The sequence below is a fragment of the Triticum dicoccoides genome, chromosome 3A, assembly GCF_002162155.2.
Source record: "Triticum dicoccoides isolate Atlit2015 ecotype Zavitan chromosome 3A, WEW_v2.0, whole genome shotgun sequence".
Classification (NCBI taxonomy): Eukaryota; Viridiplantae; Streptophyta; class Magnoliopsida; order Poales; family Poaceae; genus Triticum; species Triticum dicoccoides.
Window position 1 is genome coordinate 218,020,770 of NC_041384.1, and position 16,917 is coordinate 218,037,686.

Genomic DNA, 16,917 nt, shown 5'->3' on the forward strand with positions numbered 1-16,917 from the left:
GGGTGGACGGCGCGCACCCCTACCTCGTGGCCTCCTCGAAGCTTCCCTTACGTGCACTTCAAGTCTTCTGGGCTTCTTTCCTTCCAAAAATGGGTTCCATGAAGTTTTAGGTCAATTGGACTCCGTTTGGTTTTTCTTTTCTTCGAAACCCTAAAACAAGGTAAAAACAGAAACTGGCACTGGGCTCTGGGTTAATAGGATATTTCCAAAAATGATATAAAAGTGTATAATAAAGCCCATAAACATCCAAAACAGTAGATAATATAGCATGGAGTATTCAAAAATTATAGATACATTGGAGACGTATCAGCATCCCCAAGCTTAATTCCTGCTTGTCCTCGAGTAGGTAAATGATAAAAACAGAATTTTTGATGCGGAGTGCTACTTGGCATAATTTCAATGTAATTCTTATTAATTGTGGCATGAATATTCAGATCCGAAAGATTCAAGACAAAAGTTCATATTGACATAAAAATGATAATACTTCAAGCATACTAACTAAGCAATTATGTCTTCTCACAATAACATGGCCAAAGAAAGTTCATCCCTACAAAATCATATAGTTTAGTCATGCTCCATTTTCGTCACACAAGAATGCTCTCATCATGCACAACCCCGATGACAAGCCAAGCAATTGTTTCATACTTTAGTAATCTCAAACTCATAAACCTTCACGCAATACATGAGCGCGAGCCATGGATATAGCACTATGGGTGGAATAGAATATGATGATGGGGGTTATGTGAAGAAGACAAAAAAGGAGAAAGTCTCACATCAACGAGGCTAATCAATGGGCTATGGAGATGCCCATCAATTGATGTTAATGCAAGGAGTAGGGATTGCCATGCAACAGATGCACTAGAGCTATAAATGTATGAAAGCTCAACAAAAGAAACTAAGTGGGTGTGCATCCAACTTGCTTGCTCACGAAGACCTAGGGCACTTGAGGAGGCCCATTGTTGGACTATACAAGCCAAGTTCTATAATGAAAATTCCCACTAATATATGAAAGTGACAAAACAAGAGACTCTTTATCATGAAGATTATGGTGCTACTTTGAAGCACAAGTGTGGCAAAGGATAGTAGCATTGTCCCTTCTCTCTTTTTCTCTCAAATTTTTTTATTTTTTTATTTTTTATTTGGGCCTTTTCCTTTTTTATGGCCTTTATCTCTCTTTTTTGGGCCTTCTCCTTTTTTATGGCCTTTCTCTTTTTTTATTCCTCACTTGGGGCAATGCTCTAGAAATTGATGATCGTCACACTTATATTTACTTACAACTCAAGAATTACAACTCGATACTTAGAACAAGATATGACTCTATATGAATGCCTCCGACGGTGTACCAGGATGTGCAATGATGCATGAGTGACATGTATGAAAGAATTATGAACGGTGGCTTTGCCACAAATACTATGTCAACTACATGATCATGCTAAGCAATATGACAATGATGAATGTGTCATGATGAACTGAATGGTGGAAAGTTGCATGGCAATATATCTCGGAATGGCTATGGAAATGCCATAATAGGTAGGTATGGTGGCTGTTTTGAGGAAGATATAAGGAGGTTTATGTGTGAAATAGTGTATCATATCACGGGGTTTGGATGCACCGGCGAAGTTTGCACCAACTCTAAATGTGAGAAAGGGCAATGCACGGTACCGAAGAGGCTAGCAAGGATGGAAGGGTAAGAGTGTGTATAATCTATGGACTCAACATTAGTCATAAAGAACTCACATACTTATTTAAAAAATATACAAGTAATCAAAAACCTCGGCACTACGCGCATGCTCCTAGGGGGATAGATTGGTAGAAAAAGACCATCGCTCGTCCCCGACCGCCACTCATAAGGAAGACAATCAAATAACACCTCATGTTTCAAATTTGTTACATAACGTTTACCATACGTGCATGCTACAGGACTTGCAAACTTCAACACAAGCATTTCTTAAATTCACAACTACTCAACTAGCACGACTTTGATATTATTACCTCCATATGTCAAAACAATCATCAAGCATCAAACTTCTCTTAGTATTCAAAACACTCATAAGAAAATTTTACTAATCTTGAATACCTAGCATATTAGGATGTTAAGCAAATTACCATGCTATTTAAGACTCTCAAAAATAATCTAAGTGAAGCATGAGAGTTCATCTATTTCTTCAAAATAAAACTACCACCATGCTCTAAAAAATATAAGTGAGGCACTAGAGCATCGACAAACTACTCTGAAAGATATAAGTGAAGATCAATGAGTAGTTGAATAATTATGCAACTATGTGAAGACTCTCTAACATTTAAGAATTTCATATCTTGGTATTTTATTCAAACAGCAAGCAAAATTAAAGAAAATAAAATGACGCTCCAAGCAAAACACATATCATGTGGTAAATAAAAATATAGCTCCAAGTAAAGTTACCGATGAACGAATACGAAAGAGGGGATGCCTTCCGGGGCATCCCCAAGCTTAGGCTCTTGGCTATCCTTGAATATTACCTTGGGGTGACTTGGGCATCCACAAGCTTAGGATCTTGCCACTCCTTATTCCATAGTCTATCGAATCCTTACCCAAAACTTGAAAACTTCACAACACAAAACTTAACAGAAAACTCGTAAGCTCCGTTAGTATAAGAAAATAAATCACCACTTCAAGGTACTGTAATGAACTCATTCTTTATTTATATTGGTGTTTAACCTAGTGTATTCCAACTTATCTATGGTTTATAAACTATTTTACTAGCCATAGATTCATCAAAATAAGTAAACAACACATGAAAAACAGAATCTGTCAAAAACAGAACAGTCTGTAGTAATCTGTAACTAACGCAAACTTCTGGAACCCCAAAAATTCTAAAATAAATTTCTGGACGTGAGGAATTTATCGTTTAATCATATTCAAAAAGAATTAACTAAAGATCACTCTCCAATAAAAAATGACAGCAATTCTCGTGAGCGCTAAAGTTTCTGTTTTTGACAGCATGATCAACAAGACTTTCCCTAAGTCTTCCCAAAGGTTCTACTTGGCACAAACACTAATTAAAAGCATAAAACCACATCTAAACAGAGGCTATATGAATTATTTATTACTAAACAGGAACAAAAAGTAAAGAACAAGAATAGGATTGGGTTGCCTCCCAACAAGCGCTATCGTTTAACGCCCCTAGCTAGGCATGATGATTTCAATGATGCTCACATAAAAGATAAGAATTGTAACATAAAGAGAGCATCATGAAGAATATGACTAGCACATTTAAGTCTAACCCACTTCCTATGCATAGGGATTTTGTGAGCAAACAACTTGTGGGAACAATAATCAACTAGCATAGGAGGGTAAAACAAGCATAACTTCAAAACTTTAAGCACATAGAGAGGAAACTTGATATTATTGCAATTCCTACAAGAACATATTCCTCACTCATAATAATTTTCAGTAGCATCATAAATGAATTCAACAATATAAATATCACATAAAGCATTCTTTTCATGATCTACAAGCATAGAATTTTTATTACTCTCCACATAAGCAAAATTCTTCTCATTCGGGATAGTGGGAGTATCATAAGAGACTTGGATACTATAAATTGTTTCCACATTAAAGGGGTAATGTTCAGAAAAGGGGTTACCATAATCATGAAAAGTTTTATAAATATAATCCTCACTACTTTTTATAGCATATGTATCATCACAATAATTGTCATAAGTAGGAAGCATGTTATTATCATTATATATTTGCATATCAAAACTTGCAAGACTAAAACTATCATCTTCATTAAACGTAGCATCCCCAAGCTTGGGAAAAACATTAATTGCAGCAAATATATTCTCAAAAACATCATCTTCATCAAACATAGAATCCCCAAGCTTGGGCCTTTTCATATCATAAGCATAATCACTCTCATAATTAATAGTATGGATAGCACCAATAGTATAGCAATTATCATATTCTTCCAAGCAAGTGCCAAAAATATTTTCAAGATCATAAGAGGTATCATTATCTTCCACCATTATATTTTCATGAGGCACAATAGTAATAGGAGCAGCACTATTTGGGAGAGATATCTTTTTACCTCCCTTCATTTTTCTTTTCTTCTTCTTCACCACATCATGTGTGGGTTCAATCCTCTTTTTGGAGCTCCTTATTAATGAGATTGGTTGAATAGGAGGCTCCTCCTCGTTACCTGATTCATCATAAGAAATAATAGGAGGGTATTGGGAAGCCTCTTCCCTTTCATTAGTATTCTCTTCATCTTCTATTTGTTTTCTTTTCTTTATGTAGTTGGCAATATAAGGATTTTCAATACAATTCACTGCATAATACATATAAATTTCCTCTAGATCAAAATGAAGAACTCTATCAAGGGAAAATTTTGGAATATCCTTAGTTATACGTTTCATTTCTTCATAACCCAAGAGCAAACTAAGTTCATTATGATGTGCAAGGTAAATCAAGTCATCACAATTTTTGGACACGATACGATCATGAAACAATTTGCATTGGGTATTGAAATGATCATGTTCATTGCAAAGCTCACAAGTATGGCCAATATAGTTTAAATTTTCAGCACATTCATCTAGCCTTTCTTACAACAATTTAGTTTCTAAGTACTTATGCCTCTTGCAATATCTATCTTCCCTAATTGGTGTGTGCGTACAAACCCAATGCACTCCACAAAAATTGACATGTTTATAGGATACATTTTCATCATAACTAGTGCAATCATCATTAGTATCATGGATATTCAAAGAATTCGTACTAACAACATTGCAATCATGCTCATCATTCACATATTTAGTGCCAAACATTTTATAGATTTCTTCTTCTAGCACTTGAGCACAATTTTCCTTTCCATCATACTTACGAAAGATATTAAAAAGGTGAAGCGTATGAGACAAACTCAATTCCATTTTTTTATAGTTTTCTTTTATAAACTAAACTAGTGATAAAACAAGAAACTAAAAGACTCGATTGCAAGATCTAAAGATATACCTTCAAGCGCTAACCTCCCCAGCAACGGCGCCAGAAAAGAGCTTGATGTGTACTACACAACCTTCTTCTTGTAGACGTTGTTGAGCCTCCAAGTGCAGAGGTTTGTAGGACAGTAGCAAATTTCCCTCAAGTGGATGACCTAAGGTTTATCAATCTGTAGGAGGCGTAGGATGAAGATGGTCTCTCTCAAGCAACCCTGCAACCAAATAACAAAGAGTCTCTTGTGTCCCCAACATACCCAATACAATGTTAAGTTGTATAGGTGCACTAGTTCGGCGAAGAGATGGTGATACAAGTGGTATATGGATAGTAGATATAGGTTTTTGTAATCTGAAAATATAAAAACAGCAAGGTAACTAATGATAAAAGTGAGCAAGAACGGTATTGCAATGCTAGGAAACAAGGCCTAGGGTTCATACTTTCACTAGTGCAAGTTCCCTCAACAATACTAACATAATTGGATCACATAACTATCCCTCAACATGCAACAAAGAGTCACTCCAAAGTCACTAATAGCAGAGAACAAACGAAGAGATTATGGTAGGGTACGAAACCACCTCAAAGTTATTCTTTCCAATCAATCTGTTGGGCTATTCCTATAGGTGTCACAAACAACCCTAGAGTTCATACTAGAATAACACCTTAAGACACAAATCAACCAAAACCCTAATGTCACCTAGATACTCCAATGTCACCTCAAGTATCCGTGGGTATGATTATACGATATGCATCACACAATATCAGATTCATCTATTCAACCAACACATAGAACCTCAAAGAGTGCCCCAAAGTTTCTACTGGAGAATCACGACGAAAATGTGTGCCAACCCCTATGCATAAGTTCATGGGCGGAACCCGCAAGTTGATCACCAAAACATACATCAAGTGAATCACGTGGTATCCCATTGTCACCACAGATACGCACGGCAAGACATACATCAAGTGTTCTCAAATCTTTAAAGACTCAATCCGATAATATAACTTCAAAGGGGAAACTCAATTCATTACAAGAGAGTAGGGGGGGAAGAAACATCATAGGATCCAAATATAATAGCAAAGCTCGCGATACATCAAGATCGTATCACGTCAAGAACACGAGAGAGAGAGAGAGAGAGAGAGAGAGAGAGAGAGAGAGATCAAACACATAACTACTGGTACATACCCTCAGCCCCGAGGGAGAACTACTCCCTCCTCGTCATGGAGAGCACCGAGATGATGAAGATGGCCCCCGGAGAGGGATTGCCCCCTCCGGCAGGGTGCCAGAACGGGTCTAGATTGGCTTTCGGTGGCTACAGAGGCTTCTGGCGGCGGAACTCTTGATCTATTGTGTTCTCGGATGTTTTTAGGGTATATGGAGATATATAGGCGGAAGAAGTACGTTAGGGGGCCACGAGGGGCCCACGAGGGTGGAGGGCACGCCCTAGGGGGGTGGGCGCGCCCCCCTACCTCATGGCCTCCTCGAAGCTTCCCTTACGTGCACTTCAAGTCTTCTGGGCTTCTTTCCTTCCAAAAATGGGTTCCGTGAAGTTTCAGGTCAATTGGACTCCGTTGGTTTTCCTTTTCTTCGAAACCCTAAAACAAGGTAAAAACAGAAACTGGCACTGGGCTCTAGGTTAATAGGTTAGTCCCAAAAATGATATAAAAGTGTATAATAAAGCCCATAAACATCCAAAATAGTAGATAATATAGCATGGAGCAATCAAAAATTATAGATACGTTGGAGACTATCAATCGATCTTTACGTCTCGACCATTTAGAGACTCCTCGTCATGTCCGTGATCATATCCGGGACTCCGAACTACCTTCGGTACATCAAAACACAAAAACTCATAATATCGATCATCACAGAACTTTAAGCGTGCGGACCCTACGGGTTCGAGAACTATGTAGACACGACTGAGACACATCTCTGGTCAATAACCAATAGCGGAACCTGGATGCTCATATTGGTTCCTACATATTCTATGAAGATCTTTATCGGTCAAACCGCATAACAACATACGTTATTCCCTTTGTCATCGGTATGTTACTTGCCCGAGATTCGATTGTCGGTATCTCAATACCTAGTTCAATCTCGTTACCGGCAAGTCTCTTTACTCGTTCCGTAATGCAACATCCCGCAACTAACTCATTAGTCACATTGTTTGAAAGTCTTATAGTGATGTGCATTACCGAGAGGGCCCAGAGATACCTCTCCGACAATCGGAGTGACAAATCCTATTCTTGATCTATGCCAACTCCACGAACACCATCGGAGACACCTGTAGAGCACCTTTATAATCACCCAGTTACGTTGTGATGTTTGGTTGCACACAAAGTGTTCCTCCGGTATTCGGGAGTTGCATAATCTCATAGTCATAGGAACATGTATAAGTCATGAAGAAAGCAATAACAGTAAACTTAAACGATCAAGTGCTAAGCTAACGAAATGGGTCAAGTATATCACATCATTCTCCTAATGATGTGATCCCGTTGATCAAATAACAACTCATGTCTATGGCTAGGAAACTTAACCATCTTTGATCAATGAGCTAGTCAAGTAGAGGCATACTAGTGACACTATGTTTGTCTATGTATTCACACATGTATTATGTTTCCAGTTAATACAATTCTAGCATGAATAATAAACATTTATCATGAAATAAGGAAATAAATAATAACTTTATTATTGCCTCTAGGGCATATTTCCTTCAGCTCTTAATCCCACCATCGAGCGATCACGGAGAAGAATTTAGTTGTTGCACCAATGAGAAGCGGTCTGAAGCGAAGATCATCGAGTTGCAACCTTCATCCCGTGCAAGATACACCGCACGACGAAGGGCCATTCCAGAGCAGGGGTCCTAGAGAAAGATTCACAGCATGCCACGACACACAGTTGTCTTAATTCAGTGCAACAACTCCTGCACCTAGCTTGCCTAGATTGGGAAGAATGGCAACATCAGACATGAAATATAAGGTACCTGATGATGGCGGAGATCATGAAGTGTTTGAAGCCGGGGTCTCACGTCTATGCTCAGGAAACGGTTTTAAGAGGTGTTGCACAATCAGGTCTACATAAGTCATGATCTTGAAGGTTGTACGACGTGGATGAGGCTCCTCCTCATTATTACTAGCTGAATTGCACGCCTCCTGGATGTGCCAGATAGTCACAGTCATCATCGTGGACTTCAGATCGTTGGCCTTCAAGAGGAATTCAAATAGCCAGTCCCTTGGAGAAGTAAACTTCGAATGACATAGCGTAATACCAAAGGATTGCTTCACCTGCACCCAGATCTCCCGAGCAAACTGACATAACAAAAGGGAATGCTCGATACTCTCAGTCCCGCCGCAGAAACAACACAGGTCCAACGCGGAAACATGGCAGTGCTAGAGTTGGACACCCGAGGGAAACCAATCATGTGCAAGCCTCCACATCACCACTTTCATCTTGTTCGGTGCCTTTATTGACTAAATGGCCTTCCAGCTCCTTCTGCAACAACACAGTCTGATGACATGTCATGACCAATAGCACTCTGAGCTTGCTAGAACCGGGAGGATCGAGCGAGATTGTAGGCCGATCGAACCGAGTACTCGTCAAACATGGTGTGAGGCAATATAGCATAATCATCACCTCCATGTTGGCTAACAGGAAGCCGCATAATCTCATAAGAAATATCTACATGGAAAGAAGAAAGCGCCAACCGTGCCCTCATTCTAGGTGCCAAGATCACCATATAGGAGGCACCGAACAATAGCATTCGTCGGGATCGAGGATACTGATTGGAGCGGGTGTGGCGGCATGGAGGGAGTCCAGTGGTCACCGATGATTCTAACCTTATACCGCTGCCAATGCCCCATTGGACGCCACGTTTGAGAAGCTCTTGGCCAAACAAGATATCGCACCAAGTATAAGAAGTTGATCTTGGGGCCTCGGCATGCCAGGAATCTCCTTGAGGGAAGTATCTACCCTTGAGAACTCGTGCACACAGGCAGTCAGACAAAGAGAGAATCTGCCAGCCCTGCTGCCCGAGCATGGCCTGGTTAAACAAGGCCATGCCGTGGAACGCCATATCGCCGAGAGCCTTAGGAGTTGCCAGCCACTCCCAAGACCGCGAGTGCAACTTCTTCTTTCCGCCCCCCCCCCCCACCACCACCACCACCATCACTGATCTACAATAATCTGCCGAAATCGCCCACAAGTGGATATTGGGAACTGAAAGCAGCTCTTACATAAGTCAGGATTGCCTAGATAATACATTTGAACAAAGTATCTTTGCTAGCACGAGATACAGGGCGATCCGACCAGGCGTGCATACGTTGTCAAGCGTGTAATAACTGCATGTGTAAGGGGCTATGCTCCTTTGGGATTTTTTTTGCTTTTCAAGCCACTTGGTCAAACAACAACACCAACTTATGAAAATTCCAACTAGGGCATGAGCTATCTTATTACATGATAGAGGGCTAAACATTCCATGCTCGACAGCAAATTGCACATTCCTCGTTGCCCTGCAGCATAAATGCATAATCACACTACTGTGAAGACATGCTTTAGTATCCTCCTTACACGCACCAGATCCTCCATTTCAAACTAACCGAAGCTCTAAGTTTTATCCTAAATTTATCAAACATCTTTGAGTTCTACTTTTGTCCTATATGTGCAAACGAACGTGAGGACACATTCCATGCTTTTTGCAGGTGTCCGGCGGCTAGGGCGCTTTGGCACGCCATGGAAAAGGTCTGGGTGCTTCCCGACATCAACAAGATCATCAACACTAGCTTAGAGAGGCTATTGGGGGTCCTCGCCGTCATACAGGAGAATGAAAACCGATGCCTCCTAATGCTCCTCTAGCAGTGCTGGCATGTTCACAATGAGGTCATGCATGAGAATCCAACACCACACATTGAGGCATGTCGATGATTCCTTTAGAGCTATTCGTCTCCCTTCTCGGCATTCAACAATTCCTGCAAGGAGATTTCGGGAAAGGGAATATGTCAATCCACCTGGGTGCAACACCGAGGCCATTATCACATATGAAGGAGAAGCCTAACCATCCAACCAAGTGGCTACCCACCACCTAGGTGAATGAAACTAAATGTCGATGTAGATTTCTCGTGGAATGACGACAGTGGGGTGCAGGAATGATACTTCGAGATGAAGAGGGCCACACCATTTTCTCTTCCTACTGGTACTCGATCACATGCTCTAGTGCTCTTAAAGGTGAAGTTTCTATGTGTTTGGAGGCATCGCCCGTTATTGCCGACATGATCCGAGACACTTCTATGAACTGCATGCCCGTTGCGCACTCTCTTCAGTGAAATCAAACGCTTCCTTCATTCGGGTAAGGAGCATAAGATAGAAGTTGTTAGGAAAGAGATGAAATGTAAGCCATTGCCTATCTAGACTAGGGTGATCCCACCTCCCCCTCCCCCGTATGGAAGGTTGGCTGCTTTCGGGTTAGAAGGATATTGTTAAACTCTGTTCGGATTACACCCTTCAAATAAAAGATATCTCCATCTCCATTCGCAAAAAACTTGACTATGGAAAATATACAAAATGAAAAAAAATAGTTATATACAAAAATATGTTTATAATAGAACTATTTTTTGCCACAAAAAGGAAGTAATTTGGTTGTGTGCATGTTGACATATTTTTCTATCAATGTGGTCAAACTTAAAGACATTTGTTTAGGACAAACCTAAAACTTAGATTATTTGCAATGGAGGAAATAGTTTACTCACGTCAAGTATTTTTTTCCTCGAAGAACCAGTTCTTACCCATTGCCACGACTACTGCTTTGGATTCATGTTCCTCGCTCCTTCACCCACGTAATAGGTTAGATCGCCTCAATGTTAATTCTCTTTATTCCACATCATTCTCGTGTCGACCGCTAATGTAGACGATCACAATCTTAGGCTCTAGTTTGTGGCAAGCTTGGTCTTGCAACAGTGAATTCCTCACAATAAGGAGGAATACGACCAAGTTAAGAAAGGCAGTGACACTTTTTGGGAAACGAAAATTGAAAATATGTGTGCATCACACCAAATGGCCAATATAATAGTTTTTTTTTGGAAAATGAAGATAAACCTCGGCCTCTACATCAGGATGCATATAGCCATATATTAGAATGTAAAATCCAGCAGCTGGACAACATTGAAAACTTGAGGCCGCATGCCTCTCGCGATAGTAACTACATAAGATAACCACTAACCCTATGTTAAAGACGACAACAAAACAAAAAAATACACAACTTCTAGGCTATGCCTTCAAGAGAAAAACGATGCACGTGTGCCGATGATGACGAGTCCAACACAAGGTTGAATTTCGGATTCTCATCCCTAAAGCCAAGCTTCAATCCACCACCTTCAACAAGGACATTACACAGACGCGCGTCGACATAGCCTGAGCATGCCGAAATAGGGTTTCCCCGCTTTGTATTAGAAAGCAACCATCACCGCTACAAACAACGATAGGTGTTGGGGCGGAAGCAGCACAGGCATGTCCAAAAGAAACGAAAGAGAAAATACAAAAGAAACAAATGCTGACAACGACAGATCAACAAAAATGAAGAAGCCTCGCGACTGCTGCGCCCATCGGGGATCTTCCACCAAGCTCCTAGACTCCAAAGCGCCGGTACCAATCAATGCCTCCAAGAAGGGACGCGACGATGACAATGTTGCTGCTAAGGGTTTCCCCTGGTACGCGGCTAGGAGAGAGGAAGGGTATCCCCCGACGCCCTCCAGGAAGGTCTGGTTGCCCCCTCAGGCGCCACCGCGTCGGTATCGGCTAGGCCGATAGAGATTTTCCCAATCCCAACCTTCACCTGGGGCGCTCCGAAGCTCTCCATCAAACTGTCCACCACCCTGCGCCAACATGATCTTGAAGCTTCCCACGCCGTCTCACCACGGCACCGTGAAGGGCCCCTGCACAACGAATAGGAGGAGCCAGGACTAGGGGCAGCAGCATCGTCGACACGCGGGAGGGCCCAACCTCCACCATCAACGACGGTAACCGACTGGGCGCGACAGCTAGAGCATACTAGGCCCATGGGCCCATAGGCCCGACCGGCCCCTCAGATGCCCGTAAAGCTCCCACCGTTGCGCTGTAGAAGGCACGCGTCGGCGCCGCCACCCCCTGTCCGATCTGCTCCTCCTCCTCACCACACAGAAGACGTCGAAGCCATGTCGGGAGCCGGCCCGCTAGGACCCAGATGGGCCCTGGAGCGGCCAGATCTGGGTCGGGGCACGCCGCCGGTCACCCCATGCCACCACGCCGCCAAGAAGCAACACCGCCACCTCGCCTGCCGCCGTCCCCTGCCACGGGAAGGGAAGACGCGCGCGGGGGTATAGGAGGCCCCGCTGGCGCCGACACCACCCGAGCCAGCGCCGGGGGCGACGGGGGGAGGGGGGAGGCCGAGAGGGGAGGGACGCGCACCGCCCCGGCCGCCTCCCGGGGAGGCGGCGCAAGGGCGATACCGGGAAGGGGGAGAGGGATGCGGGACCTGGCATGTGCGACCGGTGGGCGGGACCCTACCATGGCTGGGGCGGCCGACGGCGCGCGGGAGGGGGGCATTGTTCACGGAGTGCGTAGGTTGCTCATAGATCTTGTTTTTTCACCGGAGTGCTTAAAGTCGTCGTTAAAGCCGTATGTACATCATCCCTTACCCAGATATCGACGCCTCGATAACCGGATACCTCTGGAGAAGACACCAGATGACAGACGTCCCATACCGCATGCCTCCCGCCACTATTGCACCACCTTCGATCCAGCGGCAACAGGCTAGACATGAGACCTCCGCCAGAGCCACTATGTAGCATGTGCCAGTAGCAGGCATGACTTGACTCCCCCGCATGAGACATCGTGTGCAGCATTCACCAGCGGCGCATGCCTCGGAGGCTTCACCTGCCGGCGACAGGCACTGCCCGACAACTCGGAAAGAGACGCATGGCCAATATAATCAGGTGATTGTCTATTATAATTTGCATGTGGTTTTCAAAATCTAACAACTAACACCTCTCCTCATATGTGACCACTAAATTACCGCCGGCCTTTTGCAAGTTGTTCGTTGTGCATCTTCTTTGCTTCTACCTCTTCTTCTTCTTCTTTAAATTTTTTTTGGTTGTGTGCATATCCTCGATGTTTCAACTAGTTCTTGATATTGTATCGTTGCAAAGGTTGGGTGTCACGGGTATCATCTTGACTTTCATATATTGCCCTTGTTGAAAAAAATGTGCAATTTCAGATGACCCGTATATGCAAAAATTCCAGCCGAGTATATGAATCAAAACTATACAACTAAATAGTCCGGCCCTAAGACGTAAGACCATGTACAATGCAATGGCTTGCCACAATAAATGGATTCCCCGGTGCTTCGTCCTAGGCAGTGCATTGCATGTACATGGCCTGCCTAGGAGTTGCGATCAGGTCAAGTGTGTTCCAGGGTTCCAGCACAGGATAAGGTGACCAAGTGTCACGACCAGCGTGTACCAGGTATGGAGGAGCCGCACGACAACAACGAGAACCAATCAATCAATCCCAGTTGCTGCTGCTCCCGCCGGATGGCACCAAAAGCACAAGCATACGCCGAAGCGCTTGCGCACAGTTGCAACCTACGTGGCCGCGCGGCCGCCACGCACAGCCGCCTCGCCTGTCAGCAGCACCTCCTACCAAGCCCCAAATCTAAATCCCGGCGACGCGAACGGTTCCGATCTCCCTTGTCTTCTCCGAGCGTTCCACTTCCAGCCAGTTGCTGTTCCTTGAAAGGCAGCGCCAGGGATGGGTCGCCCATGTGCCACGCGAGCCGCACCGGGAGTTGCTTGCCGGAGTTGCTGAGAAATGCTGCGCCTCCATGCCCTGCGACCGTCTACCTGGAACTCGCGGGAATGGTGGTTGTTCTTCGGACTTCGGCATTCCAATTCCATTCGGTGTGAATCAAATGAGGACTGTACTAAGGCCAACTCCACCACATGACCCTATCCCGTCCGCCCCGTCCGTTTGAGATAAAAGGGACAAACCAGACGGTCCAGCGCGCGACGGCCTGAATCCATCTGGTTCGTTTTGTGTCCGGATCGACCCATTTCGAGCGCAAACATGCGTCGGGTTTCGGTCGCGGCGGACAGCAAACGGACGCGATGCTCGTCCGTGTCGGGGCCGCGTGGCAGGCGACCACCTATCTTCCACCTGAAAAACATCAATGCGCACGCGCGGCCGGCCCCACCTGTCATCCGCTCACGCGAACGGTCGCCGACCTTCTTAAATGGGGAGGTCGTGGACCGGTCGTAGTCCACACTCCGCACTCCAGCCCGCTGCCTCCTCGAAACCCGACACCCCCAAACCCTAGCCTCTCCCCGTCCTCGAACTCGCCGGCCGGCCGCCTTGCAGCCATGGGGGCCTGGAACCATGGCCGCAAGGGGAAGCACGACCGCGAGGCCGGCTCCTTCTCAGGACGCCGCCGTGGGGGCGTGAACTGGTGCCCCACGCCGTTGCAGTCACCGGAGCGGGACGCGTCGCCACGGGAGGAGGTGATGCAGGCACCTCCCGCCTTCCAGCCTGCCCCGTCTACCACGGACCGCCGGCCCACCTCTGGACGCCGCCGGACTGCGTCGACCTTGTCAGCGACGACGATGACACCGGCGGCCACTGAAGACAGCGACGGCCACGGTATCGACGGGCACGACAGGAGCGCGCGGGCGGCTTTTTTAAATGTTAATTATGGCAATGTGAACCGTGGAACTGGGCTGTTTTGTGGTCGTGATGGTTAATTTATATTTTATATGTTTTTATATTTGCTTTTATTTACTTTTTTCGGCATTCTATTTTATTTTTTATTTTTTATTTTTTAATCACGTCCACGCCGGACATGATTTGAGGTGCGTCCACGCGTTGAGCGCACCCACGACCCAACGGATATCAGCGGACATACGAATCCATTGCCGCTGTAAACAGACGAAATCTGCCAAATCAGATATTTGTTTGGGATCATGGGGTGGAGTTGGCCTAAAAAAGGATAAATTAAATGGAGAATCTAGGGTTGACCGACAGGGGTATGTACATTTCTGGCATTGATGCCAGTTAAGGCCGTGTTTGGTACGCAGGAAAAACAGAGGAAAATCGAAGGACCTGAAGAATCGGCACCTTCTACCCTGTTGGGCATGTAGGATTCTGTTTTAACCTATCCTTTGGAAAGTTTGTCCCGCCTCCGTTTTTACAGGAAAGTAAAAACATCCAGTCATTCCTTGTGTTTTCGCGTATGTCCGAGGCAGTGAAAGAAAGAAAGCTGCTGAAGCATGCATGTTGGACTCATGCTGAATTAATCTATGCACTTTAGGACCCACATAAACAAGAACGGAAGCAACTGTTGATCTTTTATAACATTTAAAAATCACCAGATGGGTCCCACTTGAGTTGATTTCCTTTGGTTATTTTTTCTGTGTACCAAACGTCAACTCTGTAGTGTTTTACACCGTTTTTCTTTCCTCTGTTCTGCACATCCAATCCTTTTCATTTCCTTTAAGGAAACCAAAGGAATGGAGAGAAATAAAGGAAATGGAGATGTTCGGATCAAAGGGCAGGAAATCGGAGGAACAGAGAGAAATAAAGGAAAAGGAAAGGAATGTATATACAAAACAGAGGAAAGAAAATGTTGTACTATTCTATAGATTTGACGTTCGGCACATAGGAAAAAAACGCAAAGGAAAGCAACTCAAATGGCTCCCACCTAGTGATTTTTAAATGTTACAACAGATCAACACTTGCGGCAGTTCTTGTATACGTGGGTCCCGACGTGCATGCTTCCGCAGCTTTCTTTGTTTCACTTCCTCGGGACTACCCGAAAATATGAGTTATGACTGGATGTTTATTTTCCTGTAAAAACGGAGGCTAGAGAACCTTTCCCGAGGATTGGTCAAGAGAGATTCCTACATGTCGAACATGGTCGAAGGTGTCGGTTCCTCCGGAACAACGATTCCTTTGGTTTTCCTCTCATTTTCCTAGTACTGAACACAACTTTCAGGAATGTTTGTCTTTAGAGCAACCTAGCATTGACGGGACTCTCAAGGAGCCAATTCGTTCCCTACTGCTAGTGGGGTAGGCGATATTGAATGCCTAAAGTCTTGCTCCCTCCCTCCGCCGATGAGGTCGTGGATTCCGGCTTCTCCTTGTGGCGCTCCGGCAAAGGGAGGGGACATTAAATTTCTTGTTGTATCTAGGATTAGGGTTAGGTTTTGTGGGCATGGAGGTGGTTGATGATGGAGGCATCTACGATCAATCTCCGGGGTCTCGGTCCTCCTTTAGCAGGCTACCTGAGGTTAGTTTTGCGTTTTGACGTTGTTGTTTAATACATGTGGATTTTTCATCGTTGTTGAATGCTTTGTTGTTTTCTTTCTCCCTGCACACGATTTATATGTTTTTGCCTGCGGGTTGTCTTGACGATTTTCTTTAACGTCTCTTTGTATGTTGTTGAAATTGGCAGGGTGTTACACTAAGGTCGTGAGGACTCCCTATGCAACCATATTGGATTTACTGCTCGAAGCCCTGGGGTTGTCGGTTCCTCATTATGAAGAGAAAGTGTATGCTAGTGAAAAAGTCCGCATCACTGTTACCTTCAGTAAGTCCATGTTGTTGTTTGAAGGTGCCCTCATTCCTAGGTATATCGTTCCCTTTTTTCAGGGTTTGTGCTTCTCGTAAAAGTAAATATGTGCTATTTCTAAAAGATTTGCCTCTTGTGAAAGCATGTATTGTGCTTCTCGGGGAAATAAATTAATAAATTTGTGCTTTCATGAGAAACATAACCGTGCTACTCGTGAAAGCACAGATATGTTCACTTAAAAAAAAATCCTCCAAAACCTAAGGAAAAACAGGCAAAAATAGAAAAGCCGAACACAGCCCTCCTCCCCACCCACCCACCAAAAAATATCTAAAACTCAAAGACGTGTGCAGAAAAAAAGTAAAA